Source organism: Lagopus muta, chromosome 8, assembly GCF_023343835.1.
Source record: "Lagopus muta isolate bLagMut1 chromosome 8, bLagMut1 primary, whole genome shotgun sequence".
Taxonomy (NCBI): Eukaryota; Metazoa; Chordata; class Aves; order Galliformes; family Phasianidae; genus Lagopus; species Lagopus muta.
In genome coordinates, this window is record NC_064440.1 from 30,809,841 (window position 1) to 30,827,389 (window position 17,549).

The window sequence follows — 17,549 nt, forward strand, 5'->3', positions numbered from 1 at the left end:
TGTAGGCAGATAAGGAACTCGTATCTGAATAAATTCCGGAAAAAATAATTTACAAACTACAGGAGGTTTAAGATGCTATACCAGAAAGAAGCAATGAATGCCTCCTCAGTAAGATCAACTATGTTTAAGTTTCATGCCAGCATTCTTAAGCAGTAAAACCAAACTTTTTACATGTTTATTAACACTCTGGCCCCAAATGTATGCTCCTATCTGCAAAGGAGGTCCACTGACTCTACAGAGTGCCAGTAATGAATTAAACAGGTAATGTAAAAAATCTCTGGAGTGATTCCTTTCCAAAGACAAAGGTAGCATTCAACAACCTGTACCCATGGGTTTGAAAGTGCCGGTGGGACTGGTTTTCCCATCTTTTTCCATATCATCCAAAGGTAAAGCAATGTTCAGAGGACATAAGGCACAAGTAGCCTTTAGCTTACTGAAGCTAGTGCTACGTGAATAGTAGTGCTATGTGCCAACTAAGAACTGATGTGTTTCTCTGTTACTGAAAACATTCCCTATCCTTTTCTGTACTTGACTGGAAAGATCTGATTTGAGACACTTTGTCCTAAGGCTTTTGAGAAACTTTGTCCTATGGCTTTTGAGACAGAGCTTGTGTGCAGAAATCCAGATAAATGACGACTAGGAAATTACTTTCTCCCTTTCTTTCCCCTTCAGTACTGTTAAACAGTGAGAGATCTCTGCGTGTGTGCAGCACTAGATGATTTTAAGGTCAAATTTCTCCCTACAAAGTAGGGAGTGTACATTTTTTTGTAAAGCACATCTGCTGAGTTGCTTATATGCATCTCTTGTGATCAGGAGAGTTCCCAGCTCTAGTGGTACCAGCTGATTTATGCCGTGGAACAAAAATAACCTACATGCATATTCTTTACTCTTATCTATCTTGAATGGACAGGACTGCAAACAGAGAACTGGGTGACGATGGCCCAGATTCTTCTGTATCTCTTAGAAGTGTCTGCTTGTTTATTTGCTCTCTAGCCAAAATGCATGTTTTCTGTTCTCATATACTTCACTGTCAAAGGAGGTCCTTATCGTATGAGCAAGACAAGGGTGCCATGTGAAATAACTTCTAATTTTGCTGTAGTGGTGTCTGTTGGCCCTGAGTAACTTAATATAAAATAAAACTCAATGTTTTAACCTTAGAAAAATGGCTTCTGCACCGTCTGCAAAGAACTGAATGCACAGATCTTCTTTATTACTGACTAAATCAGAACAGGATGGAGTATCACAGAATCGCAAGGTTGGAAACGACCTGCAAGATCATCTAGTCCAACCACCCCCCCATTCCTATCAGTACCACAAGCACTAAACCATTTCTCGTAGCTCCTCACCCAGGAGCCTCTTGAACTCTGCCAGGGACGGCGACTCCACCACCTCCCTGGGCAGCCATTCCAGTGCCTGACCACCCTCTGAGACAAAAAGTTTCTCCTAATGTTCATCCTAAACCTCCTCTGGTATAACTTCTGGCCGTTTCCTCGGGTCCTACTATGTGCAGTCCTAGTAGCCTGAAACAGCTTATAGAGTCAGCTTTCTGTTATTTAAATGCAGTTGCTACAACTCCAGTATTTTTCTAGCAGCCTCCAGGTCTGTGATGGCAGCTCCTTGAACGACCTTGTTGCTTCTTTGGCTGCCCACACCACCAACTGCTGTGCTGTTTGCAGCAAAACCTGCGGTGCTGGTGACAGATTTCTAGCACAGATTTCGGACATCCCAGCTTGCCCTTATGGACATCTTTCTCTTTCATTCTCTCTGATTCAAAAAAAGTTGAGGGGAATAAGGTATATGGGATTTTAACTTCACGTCTGTTAGTGCTGCACAAAACACGAATGTGGAATTCTTATTGTAAGGGGGTAGAGAATTTTTTTTTCATGTAGCCTATTTCCTATAGTAATTTGAAGGAAAAAGTTTTCTTAACCTGCTAGAAGTTGGTAATTAAAGATAACCAACATTATCAAAACCTACAATAATAAAAAGAACATTATATTGAAGTATGTATTCACTAATAAGCTGAAGCTGTAAAAACAGCTTTTTTTTTTGTAATATACATTTCAATTTCTAATGACACTAGTAGGAACGTAACTTACAAAATAATGGAAAAAGTCCTCAGATTTTTTTTCCACACATTTATATGTAAATGTTATATAGAACAAAGTAAGGGTGAACATCAGGATTGACTAGGAGCATGCTGCTGACATCAGCTTTAACACTGAGCATTTTTTAGGTAGAGATCTATTGTAGGAATGTATTACATTCTGTTTTTACTTTGCATTTAACTAGTGGAGTCGAAGGGATTAGGTGAATAGCTATTTGTAGCTTTCTCCAAAAAAAAAAAAAAAAAGAAAGCAAGCAGATAAATTGTAATAAAAAGAGTGTATTAAGAACAGGGCTTGATTCCTCTCACCTGCCCTCAGTACCTAAGAAGTGGGCTCCAGGATAAGCGATAAAGCGTGTCTGGTTTGGGGTTGTTTTCTTCTTAGTCTTACTCCTGAAAAGAATGTTTCAAATCCTTCTGTTCCATGTAAACCCAGAGCAGGAATTGTGTTAGAATGACCACTGGATGACCAGTGGAGAGATTTGAACATGTTAAGGCAGCTGTCAGTGTGTGCAGATGTGTGCATTAATAACTGTACAGAGACATGTATGGTGTACTTTAACTTGAGCTTGCAGTTCAGAATTAGGCAAAGGAAGGAAACAATTGTATTAATTTTCTCTCCCTGGGGGAAAAAAAAAAAAAAAAAAGGATATCAAGAATCTGGGAATGTAGCTATGAAATATGGTATGGAAAATTAAGTACTGTAGTGTAAATTTCACCACAGATGCGTACTTCAAAAGCATTTCAAGAACAGGTACACAGAAGGACCTCAGATTTTGAAACTCTAATTATCCTTATTTCAGCCAGCTTTCTTCTGCACTAGAAGGAAATGAAAGATCAAAAACCCAAAGGTTGAATTATTCAATTATTTCGATATGTTTCTACTTCCAGGAAAAGTAACTTCCCATTTCTCCATTTTCCTTCTTTATGTTTTACCAAAAGCATGCACAGATTCTTTATTTCTCTGTAGAATCCTTCATTAATGGCAGAAATTGCAAAGCCCAGTGCCAAAAAGCAGCAGTTTTCCATCTATGCATACATATATGCATATATGTATATGTGTATTTAAGATAATTATTTCATTATCTGACAAATCTTGAACCATTTAGAATGGAATGCATTCTCATTTTTCAGAAAATGCAAGTTCATTTGCATTATGTAGGGTTTTCTCAGCAGCCATGTAATGAGGCTCGCAGAAACACGACACAAAAAATAGAATGAATAAATCAAAGTGTAACAAAAAAAGCCTTAAGGGTCTGATAGTAGTGACAAACAGCAGGGGGTTCTGCTGCTTTCCTCATTGGTTAAAACTCATTTCTTTCTCTATTCTTTGAATATCCCCATCATAGTATAGCAAGCGCAGTCTAGATAATCTGAGAGGAGGTGCTTGAAAACCTCCAAAATTCATTTTGGAGGCTGTGGGGGAGAAGTTGAGGCTAAATTAATTCAGGTTCACTGAGCCTTCTGTAAGGTATTCACTTACAGAATACAGTTTTGCCGCTTGCAAAATGCTCGTAGCAGATGTGGAATAGAGAATTAATGTTTTTCAAGCTTGTGAATACGAGATGACTCCTCCCTTGGAAGATAAGGGAGTTGAAGCTGCTGGATGGTTAAGATCTGTGGTATATCTTTAGCACATAGATGCTCTGCCTGGACAAATGCAAGAAACATTAGCCTTTGTATCCAGCAGCTGTCTACAATTGCTCTGATTCAGTGAGTCTAAGTTGAAAGAAAAATAGATCTTAATGTCAAGCTATTGATCCATTACAGAAGGTCATAAAAAGTAGTGTGACACTTCCATTCCTCATGGTGTGCAGCAGTTGCTCAAGTGTGGTTGAAGGGAAGTGGGTAAGTAGGAAATAAGCAGGAAATGACACAGAGCTATAGAGAAATGAGCTCCAAGCACAGGTCGATACATTAAAACCCTCATAATGAGAGGCATGCCCTGGCATCCCACACCTTGCCCAGCCCTGAGGACTTGGAGCTGCCTCTCTGCCTTGAGGAGTGAGCAGCTGATGGTAAAGTCTGCTCTGTGGGGCCCTGCCATCATTACAGGGATGTCAATCTACAGACCATTTCTCTAAGAGACATGTATAATTACACAACAAAAAAAACAGAGTAGAATGTTATCCTGCCTGTTGTTTTGCTGCTTGGGCTGTAAACCCTCTTAGGTAGTGGCACAGTAACGATCATCACTAACTTCTGTCACCAGCAGCTTCGTTTTCAGTGGCATGTAGCTTTATACACTTGAGTGATTTCCTTGAGGCTTTTGAACAAAATCTTCCTTCAGTTATTGCCAGGGGGAACACAGAAAATCGAACCTAGGCTCAAATTCTCCCTATCAGTGGCATTGCTTCGCTTTGCAGGGAAATATTGGGTGAAGTCTTGATAGTCAAAATAACAATAAGTCAATTTCGGCATTGGATGCTCAAATAAAATGAAATTATATAGAAATTTTACTAGAATATGTGTAATTTTTCACAAATTAACTTTCTGGCAATATTTCAACTAGTCCTTTGCTTTTAACAAGCTCTTGGAAACATCACAAGTGGGTTTTTTTTGTTTTTTTTTTTAAGACAATCTGCCACTAGTTACAATGCAATGCGTTCCTACTGTCAGTAGTAAAACCAGCACCCCATATCTATGGTGGTGCAGTTTAATCATAAATTTTTAGGTAAAAACAACAACTTTCTAGTAAGCTTTGGTTAATGAAAAGTAGCAGTTAAAAGTTTCTGCACTGTCTGTAGCCATTATTAGAAGCTGTTTTTTGCATGCAGCAAGATTCCTTGTACACTGAGATTTTAAAAGTTTTTTTTTTTTTATTTAAAAAAAAACTTTTATTCTTTTTGTTTCTTCTTCATCCAGCTGCTTTAAGTTTGATGCATCAGAAAATGTGTGTTTGCTACTGGCTTAAAAAACGTCTCTGTCCTCCTCAGCCTTCATTTGTTTTGTTCAATCGAAATACATAGATAGTTCCTACCTTATGCGTACACAGAAACTCTCTTTTTCTTTCTCCTTTTGTCTTCTAACCACCTCACTCCTTGCTCCTCGTTTCCAGTTTTCATTTCAGTTTAAATTAAAGGGTCCAGAGTTGGTTCAACAGTTTGTTTGGGTAGCAGACACACATGTGAAAGGAAATCCTGTGATCGTTACTCTTCTGTGACTTGATAATATTGAAGACTTCAGAATTAAAAATAAAACTAAAAACACAGTCAAATTAACCATAATGAAAAATTCAGGTGCTAAAACTTAACACAAATACATACATAATCTTATTTTAGCTGATTTTGCTTCTAGTGAATGAATTAAAATTATAACGCTACAGAGGAACACTTTGTGTTTGGTTTTTAAAAACTTTATCAGGAATATTGAGAAACTGCAAAATGTTTCTCTGATGTTTACCTATGTAGCAGTTTAACAGGATGTCGTAATGAACACATGAAATTGAATTTATTGTATCAAGAGACAAAAGAACCTCATTATACAAAAAGCTGCAGCAAACTGAAGCTTGTATAGTATGTAACACAGTAGTTTAATTTGTAAACCTGTTTATTGCTCTTAACAGACTTCATTAGTACCTCAGAATTCTGTAAGATGTTTGAATGATACTTGTTATAATTAATATTTAGTCTTTAATACTATTTATGATTTCTCTGACTTTCAAAATGGTTCTTGTGATTGCTTTTTTTAAAATTAGCCAGCTGTACAAACTTTATTACTACAAGGACACTAGAGGGGGTTCACAGAGGCAGCATTTCATTGCATTGATTAATTGACTAATTGCATTCTCCCATAACAGAAGTTCTGAATATCCTTTCTGAATAGTTCTGCTTCCTCTCATTCACAGTTAAGTATTATTCCTATATCCTTTTTTAGGTCATTTAATGAATTTCTAGACTTGGACTGGTTTTCTCCAGGGAGTTATGTTGGAGCATTTTTTTAGTGAATTTCAAGGAGTGAGGAAAAAGAAATCTACAGAAAGCACGCACCAAAATATTATGTGAAAGAGGAAGGAAAGTAGCAGAGTATGTGTCTCTAACCCAGATTAATATTTCACGCATGATTTGCATCAGCAGTATTAGCAGACTTGAGTTACAAAATTCCAGAAAGTGCTAGCTCTAATTATAAATACTTGTGATATTCTCAGAATGAAACTTGGAGCATAAAAGAGTAACCAAATCTCAACTCCCCTCTCTATTTTCTTGCTTAGGAGCAGGAAACAATTTCCCATTAGTGTGTCTACTGCTTTGCTCCTACAGCTCCAAAGTGCCTTTGTTTGTGTGTGTGCGACTCCTTGCATTTTTGCTTGCTCTGCTCATTAAGAACTGGCATGTCAGCAAATTATTATGCCTTTGCCTTCACAGGCTTCCAGACTGGAGTGATTGTGCCCTCCAACTGCTGAGAGCCTGGCAGCTTCTGGGTTTTGATCGATTAGCATAGGATTGCTTTGCTTCCCTGCTGTGCTCACATTTCATTACATCAGCAGAGTCATTGACAAAACGGTGCGCAAATACTGCAGCACTATCAGCTGATGGTAACTGTAATTAACACTGTCATCACAGTAAGTACTTATACAGAAAGTGCTCTGTGAAAGATGGGGGCATCCCATCAGGTGTGATGAACCAAGAGCATGCATGGATCTTGCTAGAACCAAGGATGCTGTGATGCATGTTGCTGATTACATGCATCTTTGTTGAACACTCACTCTGGTTTTAGTCACAAACTCTGGGTTTCCCCATTGGCACAGGAGTCACGGGGGAGGGGGAAAGTGCATGCTCCATGTGTATAGAAAAGGCAGCAGATTTTGTGGGAATCTGTGATACTGCAGGATGTGGGGGCTTTGTTATTCTTGCTACAAATCTCATACTCATCCAATTATCAGAGCTGAATGCATCAAACAGACCCAGAGGTGGGGGTTGCTCTCCAGTGAGGTGTCCACCCCAGGCCCTGGCCAGACGGGAACCCGGGCCAAATCAGGCCTTTACGATGGAGACAATGCTACCAGAGTGGTAAAAAGCTTCCAGGCAGCCAGCAGATGGTTCTCCCGTGTCCCTCTGTTCTCTTTCGGAGAGTTCTGTTACGCACATCGACTCTTCAGCTTCTCCTTTTGTCTTTACGGCCGGCACTCCGTGCAGCCCCACACGAGACGCTCAGCCCCACCCCGCGGCCGGCGCGCTCTGCGCAGCGCTGCCCACGTGGCGCCTCAGCCGGCGGCCATTTTGTGCCCGACCTGCGCCTCACGGCTGGCTCAGCTCCCTCACTGCTGCCACCACGTGGAGAGGAGACATAAGAAGCCTTTTCCGCAGGTAGGCTGCTCTGCAGCAAAAGTTCTGCCGGTGGCGATGTGAAATTAAGAGGAAAGAACAGGTGCTAAATCGTTGTTATTCCAGTGGGTATTCTCCTTTTGTAACATTAAGCATTGCCTTCTGATACTTGGGTGCAGCAAAAATAAGAATTGAATGTGAAAGAAAAGAACATTTTAAAGTATTTTGATTCTAACAAATACAAATGCAGATGTCTCTGTCGGTCTCCCAGGTGCGTTTCAGATGCACAGAGAAATGCTTTAGCTGTGTGCCCACAGAAGGCCACGATGCTCTTGTCCCAGTTCAGGCACTGGTGGGTTCACCTCCAAAGCCATCGCATCTTTTGAAGTTCAGCTTTTCTTGGTTTCTGATAGCAGCTGAAAAATTAAGTCTGTCCGCTCGGATGGAAATAACCACAGCTTATCAGAAAGTGCTCAGAAGTTTTAAATATTTTCCCCTTTACAGTTTATCCCGAGGTAGAGGTAATTCAGTGGTTTCAGTCAGCGCCTGAGAGAAACGCTTCACTCTCAGGTTCAGCTCGAGTTGTTAACTATCTTTTTCCTGCTGCTTTTACTTTCTTGCTGTGCTTCAACAGAGACCTTTTGGAAGGTAAATGTAGCAGGCAGCAGTTTTGCTGAGTAAGTGAATGAGTTTGAAAATCAACTGTTTTTCAGGCTGTCTTATTAGTGATCCTGCGTCACATATATCTGCCTGCTATTCTATTAAGGAAATTCTCATAACGTAAGGATAAGTGTTTTAGTTTGGTTATGGTACAGGAAGTCAGATAGGAACAGGAATATACTCTCGTTATTTTATATGATTTCATATATAGATCTCCATAAATTCTAAGTCAAACAAACCACAAGAGGCCAAATTCTAGGTTGGTATGAATCTGTACACTTAAACTGATAAGATTAGTAGCCTTTTTGCACTGCGCATGAAAAAGGATGCTATCAGTCCAGCACTGCCATTATGCCAGCTTGAGTGCTCATTGCTGTTGTGTCTCCTCTTCTCTAGCCATCGTATTCCCAAGATGCTAGAAACAGCAACATTGAAAAGCTCTTATCTCCAGGCTACAGATGGAGATATGAGGCACAGGGTAGAATAAGGGTGAAATTCTCAGCAGAGATTTATAAGTTATTCATATGCTTGACTCCTATTTTCAGAAGTGATACAGGCCTTTTTAAAGCAGTTCTTCAGCTCACAAGAAAATAATCTACTTAGTAGCTGCAAGAAACATGCCACTTTATATTAATCATGCAACATAGCAAAAGAAGAAGAAAGTTCACCTGCATAGACAGAAAACAAGAGAAAGAGCAGAACATAGCTATGTGCAGTGTTACTCTGGGCAACTCCGGCTCAGTGTTGAGCCAATTATTATTCCCAGATTACAAAGTAAAACATATGCTTTTAAAGCTACAAGGATACCTTTTTTTCCTCTGAAATCTTTGGTGGGGAGAGTTTTGCTTTTTTATCCTAGCTTTCAGTTTCTCATCTGCTCAGTTCTGTAGACTCTCCTGGTGTCCAGTGTTCCTAAAAAAATGCACTGCATCTTGGCCTCTTTTCCTTCAGAAAATCATTAGAAAAAGAAAATAGCACTTGCACTACATGGCGTTTAATAAATGCTCTTAGAAAGCAAGATGCCTGAATGATATGTGGTGTTCTGGAGGGCCTGTGACTCTTAAAGCATCTGATATATGTCAGGTTCTTTTGGCTTAACTCTATGTGTATCACTCTACTGTTCTACATTGTTCCTCCATCCTGGGTTGGATTAGCTCTGTGCTTGCCTTGCTGTCCATCCAAAGCTGATGAAGGTTTAATCTCATCGGAGATTATAGATTCAGGAAGTGATTGCTTTGTACAAACTGCTTTTAATAATGCCTTCATCCCAGTCTTAAAGATTTAGAAACTGGACCATGTGATGGAAATGAGAATGTTAAAAAACTCTTAATTCCACCCTTGTTTCAGAGGATCCTTAAAATAACATGTGATGTTTGTGACCAGGCCTCTGGAAGAACCTGCATAAGAAATGCTTTATGAGCATTCTGTGGTATGTAGAATTGGTTTCCTTGTCCTTCTAACCTTCTTGAACACACAGTTGCTTTAATAGGAACATTTGCTATTAATACAGATGTATAAAGTCTATCTATAGCAGAATTCAGGCTTTCATGATAAAGAAGGAACAACAGCCTTTTCTATCTGTGATGCTGCTGCTATCACTGCTGTTTTTTTGAGGTCTGTTATATGTATTTATAAACCATGGAGTTCACTCACAAGAGAAGAATAGTGTGAAGCTGAAGCAAATAGCTCTTCTTGTTTTGTGAGTGAACGATGAATTTTGTGCCACACAGCTTACAATGATTTTATAACCCTATTTCTGTATTCCTGACCTTACCCTAGCAGCAGACACTACATGCTGCTGCCTTTGAGATACACTAGGATCCTCTGATTTTCTCTAGCCCTAATGGATGAAACTTTTGCAGGTGTCTAATTATAATTTTCTGTGAATAATACAATCTCTAGGAACACTGCTGAGCTAGATTGGTTTAAGCAAAGAGAGAGAATCCATGCTGGTGTTGTGCTGCCCACCAGGACTTAATCATCTGAGTTTCAGGCAGAAGCCGAGTACTGTGCACAGCCAGCTGCTCTGGTGAACTTCACTGCTGAGGTTTGCAAGTCATGTACTCATGCTGGGTTGCTAAGAAGGAATTTTGTGAAATTCTGGAAGTGATTTTTTAAAAAAATTCCATTATATTTTTTAGGTTTTTGTTTTACTGTAACTTGGAAGAATATATTAAAATACGCCTAAGTAACCTTTCTTGGGGGGTGTTTTTCACATTACGTTACAAAATTGGCCCAACTATATAGGACATACAAAAGAAGATCCATTCTTTACCTAGGTGCATACATGCCAGATTGTCTTCTACATTACTGAGATTAATTCAGTTGTCACGAACTTGCGCCTCATAAAAACAGTTTTCCTCTCTTCCTGAGTCCTGTAGTCTACACTTCAGTTTCAAAGTAAAAGGCACTCCCTTTTTTGACACTGAGTCCTAGCTGCCTTCAGTTTTGCAGTACCTTCTTTTAATGCTGGCAGATGTTCAGCATTACTTCTGGTTGAGATGAGAGTAATGTCAGTGCAGCCCTCAATTCAGCAAACTGGAGAGAGGCATATTTTCCAGGGTTGCGGGAAAAATTGCAGGTGCTAATAATGCTATGTAGGGTAGTCTTGTGGTCATAAATTACTTCCCTTGAAACACGATGTTTTCTTCACTTCTTCTCCAGCTGTGCTTCCTAGTGTGCTTGCAACCTTAATACTGCACAGGTAAAACAAAATTGTCCTTTTACAACCTATTTATCTCAATTGGATTCTTTCTCAGTGAGAGAAAAAAAAATAATTGTAATTTCATATATTTTGTCTAGACCTTGTTCTGCATGTATTTTCTTACCCTTTTACTCTTCTGTAGTAGAGCTGAATATGCCTCCAGGAATACTTGAGTGCTGGCACTTCTCTAGGGCCTAATGCAAACTTTTCCTACTGATGTTTCTTACGATAGTTTTGTTTAATGGCAGAGTGTTTTTGCTCCGATTTACAGCTGTAAGGAGAGGACATGTTCCATGAGCCATTACTGCATTTACATGTGCTTCGTTTTCCGTTCATGTATTGCTTCCTGCTTCTGGCATAAACATAAAGTAGCAGAAGCTCTTGAAACTGTAGCCGTCATTTCTCTGTGATAGGTAAGAGCCACCTTATGGCCCTGTAACATCTCCTATGTATCAACTCCTCGAAGTTTCAATTCTGAACAGCAGTACACTCTGAGTTTTCCCTCCTCAACCCCCCCCCCCACTTTTAGAGTCTTGAGTTCATACCCCCCAGTAGGAAATATTCTTAGATATGGACTTCAGCACTTTCTGGCTAAAAGCCATTGCCTTAACGTATTTAGATATTTCTGATGCTTAGACAATTTAAATAACTGATTACATCTTAACTCTGCTGTGACAAAGCACACATCAGGCTTATGCATTTTCGTTTTTTTTTCACTGAGCTGCTCCTGCTGTGTGGGTACAAATCTTTAGTTATTCCGTGCTTATGCTGTTGCTGTTAATCATTCTGCTTTAAGCGCTCTGCGCCTCTTCTAATGTTGTTTACAGATGCAAAGATCTGCCTGAGCTTTTAATTTCTGCCTAAGGATGTCTTAAAATTTAAATGTGTATCTGCACCTTGGAAAAGCTTCCCACAAGTGCCTATGGCCCACAGAACAGCATCCGTGTGCTGAAAATTGGAGCACTACATACACTGCATAAAAATAAAACATTGGCACATTACCTAGGCACAGCTGGAAAGGACGGAAGAACGTATGTCTAATGCTGGTACTGAAATAGGTGTGGTCAGAGAGCCATAATCACCCAGGTTCCATTTAGGGTATCTGTACAGAGCAGTAGGTAGGTACCTCAGAGGTGACAGAACCCTCCTAGCATCTGTTACCTTCTGGATATGCCTGCCTCCATGCGTTGACAAGGGAGGGGCAGTGCTCCAAAGTTTTGGACATTCTGTCATGTGCTAAGACTTAGCTGTGGTAAAGTGAGACCAGACAGATTTATTGAAGTCTGGAAATCTGGGTATATGGTGTGTGGAGACAAACATGAAGTGAAGTGAGTCTCCATCCAGGAAGGTGCTCAACCTCAGTGTAGGTGTTAAGTTTTTATGTGATAAAACACAAATCGAATGGAGGTTTTATTAGTGTCTTGTTAGAAAGTTATTGCATAATAATACAGTCAATTTTTTATTTATTTCATATATTTTTATGATATGAAAAGCTATGTGCATTAACAGACTGGTCTGATACTTGACTGATTGGACGGATTGCTTTTTGGTGATGTGATGTCAGACTCCTGAAGGAATGAGATTGTTGACTAATAGCTGGGGAACATTCCCACACTAGCAAATGGCTGACACATTGTCACATGAAGAAGGATAGTAGGGAAAGTGGCAAAAAATATCCTAAGTGGAATTTAAGGAGGCATGAAGCTTGGAAGGAGACAAAAGTAGAATAAGTTGATAAATAACTGAAGGCAATGAACAACCTGCTTAGATTTCTTCCTGATAAAGTGCTATAGAAACAGTTTTGCTGTGAATTGATTTTCTTTCATTTTTCATGATAGCTTTAAATGACAAAAATATGACAAAAGTGGGAGTTTGAGCAGGCTATGGACTAGTTTTTCATCTAACATTACACTTAAAAAAGGTTTTTTGCATGTATGTAAGATAAGCACAATATACTAAAACAGCAAAGAATTTATATGCCAAATGCTGTGATGCCTTTCTACAGCGATTTGTAGGCACCCCTGCTAATGGAAGCTTCTTTCTTTTTTCAAATAAAACATATCAAAGGGAGCAAATAGCTAAAATCTTGTTCTGATTAGACAGCCATTGTCTTGCATGCAAACCAATATATAATATATATGTATTTTTTTCCTCCACATGTGCTTCTTTATAGGTGAGGCACATGGAAGGCGCCAACACAACTTGAGCATGATTCTTTAGGCAGGCGGCAGCAACAAAGGCTGCATGTTGGGATGTGTATCCCCGACCCACCCTGAATGCAATTTGAACCTACCCCTGAAAACAGAGCCATGGTATACCCCACTGATTGCCCTTTGGTTTTGTGCTGGTGCTTTTTACTAGCAGATTCAAACAAAGGCAGTTCAATGCAATCTGTAAACCCTCAGATGTATTTTTTAGTTTTGTAGGCTTTTATGAAATTTTTCTCACGCATCCAAGTTAAGGTGGAAAAATATGAATAGGAAAAAAAAAGAAAACTAGATTAGTGATAACAATTTTAGCAAGTGTTAGCAGTTCAGCGGGTCTTCTTTTTACTTTCTCACTTCTGTGTGTGTGTAGAATAAAGGAATTAATTAATGAGCCTCCATTCTGGATAAGAGCAAAAGTGTGAATGCTGAAATGCTAAGAGGAAGCGTACCCTCAATCTTAATTCCTTCCCTCTTTGATTTCTTGTCATTTCAGATGAACATAGAACACGTACCTAAGCTATTGGATGTTTCTAAAAGGTCAGTATTTGAATTTTCTTTTTTGCTATTTAAATTTTTTCTGAAGATTTTTTTCTTAAGCTCTTCAGTACTGCTAGTATGACTTGTGTATCATTCTGAGCATGCTAATCCATAGCAAGATGAGAATTACTTATTTTTCATGTTGGTAATCACACTGATTGATATCAAGGTCCATGATCTTTGGAAATATTTCATTTAAATACCAAGTACTATTCTAAAATGTCAAAACATTAATTAGTTCCTAGTTAGATAACTTCTACAGCGTACTAAAAAAGTGATCTTGTTTCTGTAATTCATAGAAAGTCTAATCCAAATCCCACTGAAGTCTGCAGGAGGTTTTTCAAAGCAAATAAGATGAAGATCATCAAGTCTTTGTACTTCTGTGGGATGCCGTGCTTTCTTTGTTTTTCTAATGAAGGCAAAAGAGAGTCTGAACTGGGCTTGTGGGCTAGAAGATTGCATAACATTTCCATGTGCCCACAACATAGAGCTCAATGAATAAATATTAATAACAATAACAATCTTATTTGTGCATTCAGGGTAATGCAGTGCTGAGCAATTGCTTGGAAGTTGGGATTGTCTAGCCATTGCAAATAGCATTTGTGCTCAATTACATTCAGTCCATTAGGAGACGGAGCTTTCAGAAGTAATAAAAGCATCTTAAGAGAGGGTTTGCACTAGAGAGCTCATGGTTTCTGAAAAAGACAGACAATCAACTTGATTCCACAGGTACTGCAGAAGGGAAAATGTTCCAGATGAAATGGAAATAATTTCATGAATCATCTCCTGATTTCACAGAAATAAGGGAAGTATTATTACTGATTATTCTCTGTAAAACAAGTTTAAAAACATACCATCATCTAAAAAGGAAAAAGTGAATGGTTTCTAAATTGGATATTTCAATATTGCTGATGAGAATGAAGTGAACTGATGAATGTTGAATCATTGCTTGGCAGTTTTTAAACAAATAGTATCATTCCTTCTCTTTCCTGCATTGACAGATGATGTTTCTTGCTTAAATGAGGCTTCCTGACTTTTGATAAAGGCTGCTAAAAATAGCACTCCCCTGCCCAAGCTGTATATTCACTGCTAGCATATACTGACATACTGACAGGGAATGAAAATCTGGGATGCTCTGCAGTGTTCTGCCCTTTCATGAAGGCTTTGTCTTGTGTGTGAAATATGGTGTACACCATGGTATCACTATATCACATCGCCCCGTGATGAATTTAGAAGCTGCCACTGCTGTCGAATTCAGCAAGCCATGTTGAAATGGAGTAGCCTCTTCTCTCCCTTAAAAGTAGGGCATCGTTAAATTAAAGTAACCTATTGTGTGCAGCAGAGCAGGCAAGGAATGGGTGATGTTCTCCTGCCTTCAGCTGTCTGTCCCTGCCTGCTGGCTGCTTTCTAACAGAAGAGACAAGTCTGACGGGCTGCTTCAACTCCTTCTCTCGCTTCCCCCCATTGTTAGGCTCCGTGGAGAGCTGCACTTTGAACTGTAAAGAATAGCTAGTTACCTCACTGATGCTTTATATACTGATTTCAGTGTGTATATGCTCGTTTTTGTATCTTGTTTATTGATAACTGTGGAAGGCCATAGGAAGTTAGAGCTGAGGAGATGCTTTCCGGTAAGGGGAAAGTTGTGAGGTACAAGATTGAAAATGGATTTTGCAATTGTGGAGCAGGCTGTGTGTAAGCAAATGCACTTTGATTACGTGGTGCTTTTCTCCTATTACACAGTTTTTGCATTATTCTCGAAATATTGCTGATTTCACATCAAGCATCCAGAGGTAGTGCCAATTCTAATTTCATCAACAGGTGAGTGTGAAAAATAGTCCAGTGTTTTAAACTTAGGAGTGGAAAAACAGAAAAACAGAAAGCCAATTTTGTATTAATTGTGATAGAGCATTATCTGAATTTGAAGAACTAGTAATGCTGCCCATTTTATCAGAGACTTGACCTAACATTTCCCACTGTTAGTGAAAAACATTGATATAATGCATAGGAATCATTATGTTTGTTTGTGGTGGGTTTTTTGGTTGTGTGTCCATTTCTTACTTTCTTTTTTTAATAGCACTTGCCCAGATAGCCAGTTAATTATCTTTCTGCAGGCAGAATTATTTAATTTAATGAATTTTTGAATGTCAGTGATGTGAAAAATCATTACTGTGGTTGTCAGTCCCTTACTCACCTTCAGCTTCCATTTCCTACCACCCCCACTTTTGCTTTAAGGAGCATCTGAAGTGACAGAGCTTTGATTTCAGTTGAGAATGCTGAGCACAGAAGTCTTGCAAGTAATAAATTATTAAAAAATTGCAGCAAGAAAATTAATTTTTACTATGGTATGCCATGCTGCGTGTATCACTTCTAACAAATGATATTTTTTTTCATATATTCATTGGTAGATTTACCAGGACAAAATAATTACTTTTTTTTCCACCTTTAAGGAAAAAAAAAGCCAACTTTTTTTTTCTTGTTTGTGTGTGTTGTTTTGTTGTTTAGTTTTTAATTGAAATAACCATGCACAGCGAATGGGTTGTGTAAGATAAAAAGAAAAAGGGAAGAAGAAAGGAAGGAACTGGAAAACCGCACATAAATGAGGCACTGGCTCCCTGTCATGTTATCAGGTCAGTAATATTTCTTACTGTGACATTCCTGCGTGTTCACAACAGTTCCATCATCCCACAACACCCTACAGTTACAGAAATTAGTCTCACCAGGCATCATCTTCTATTTCAAGTCAACCAGCAGCACAGTTTCTAATGCACATAAATGAACTGTGCTTAATGAAAAGGTACTTCTTTAAAGGTTTATTAAAATATCATTTTCAGAGTGGGATAGTTAACAACAGGTAAAGTGTTTATGGTGTTTTAACTGTTCTCTTAACAAGTGATTTTACTGGTCCCTATGAAACGCTGAACTTTTTTCCTGGAGGAGGTGGTCAGGGCCCCATGTGCGTCCATGTGCAGGAGGCATTTGGACGGTGCCCTTGATAATGTGCTTTAATTTTTGTCTCTGAGGTGGTCAGACAGTTGTACTTGGTGGTTTCTGGGGTCACTTCCGATAGAGCTGTTCAGTATTATGCTATTCTATTCTCATGTAAGGTCATAGAGAGTTTACAGTAAGAAAAATCTTGAGCATTTTTGTTGCTCCTTTAAATAGTTGATCTTTGTGGCATAAATCCGTGGGTGATTGCTGATAATAAGATACAAAAATATCTGTTAGAATAGTACATAAGAATTCCGTGGAAAACTGCTACCAGGTGAAGTTTCAACTGTGTTTTGTCTTACTCAATCTGGCTAAAGACTACTTGTACTTGAATTTGGCTTTGTCTTCATTACAGTGAAGATAATCTTCATCTTTTGGGGTTTTAATCTTTACTGGAGTATCTGTATAATTCTCAATGTTGTATCTGGGCTATAATAATCCTCATTAATGTAGAACTCAGTAAAGGCTAAGGATTGCTACCTTTGAATGTGACAAATAACTTTGTTACTGTGAGGGTGACAGAGCACTGGAACAGGCTGCCCAGGGAGGCTGTGGAGTCTCCTGGAGATATTCAAGACCTGCCTGGATGCTTTCCTGTGTAACCTACTCTAGGGAACCTGCTTTAGCAGAGAGGTTGGACTAAAGGACCTCCAGAGGTTCCTTCCGATCTTTACGATTCTGCAATTCTGTGTCTGAAAACCATTTCTTACTATGCTTTCAGTTTTCACCATAGTGCTGGTCTGGTCTTGTCTGGAGCTCTTGTGAAGGACATCAGGAACATGAAATACAGCCTCCCCGCATGGCCTTTCCCAAAGGCATAAGAAATGAATGTTTTCTGTGGAACCAGAATGCAGTATTTCAAGAGTTGTAAGTCTCTTACCATCATTAGTTTCAAACAGTGTATCTGTCCATCACTAACACAAGGAAATCTCTTGGAAAGCAATGTTTGCAACAAAAAGCGATAGCCTAAATGCTTGGATCTTCAGTAAGCCCTTCTCAAGCAAGTTTCACTGAAATCTCACTGCCCTGCCCTTCCATCTCCATGACTGCATGACATTGTCCATTGTGTAGTCCCATTTCCA

The 17,549-nt window shown here is 39.1% G+C and overlaps 1 long non-coding RNA gene across 2 annotated transcripts in view; it reads left to right on the forward strand.

Annotated features, from left to right (window-relative positions):
- LOC125697154 (uncharacterized) overlaps positions 1-17,324 on the forward strand; it is a 149,246-nt gene extending 131,922 nt beyond the window's left edge. For both annotated transcript variants that reach the window (XR_007378697.1, XR_007378698.1), the window contains 3 exons: positions 13,436-13,479; positions 15,982-16,106; positions 17,189-17,324. This is a non-coding gene — a long non-coding RNA (uncharacterized LOC125697154). The remainder of the gene's footprint in view (positions 1-13,435; positions 13,480-15,981; positions 16,107-17,188) is intronic.
- The last annotated feature ends 225 nt before the right edge of the window (positions 17,325-17,549 follow it).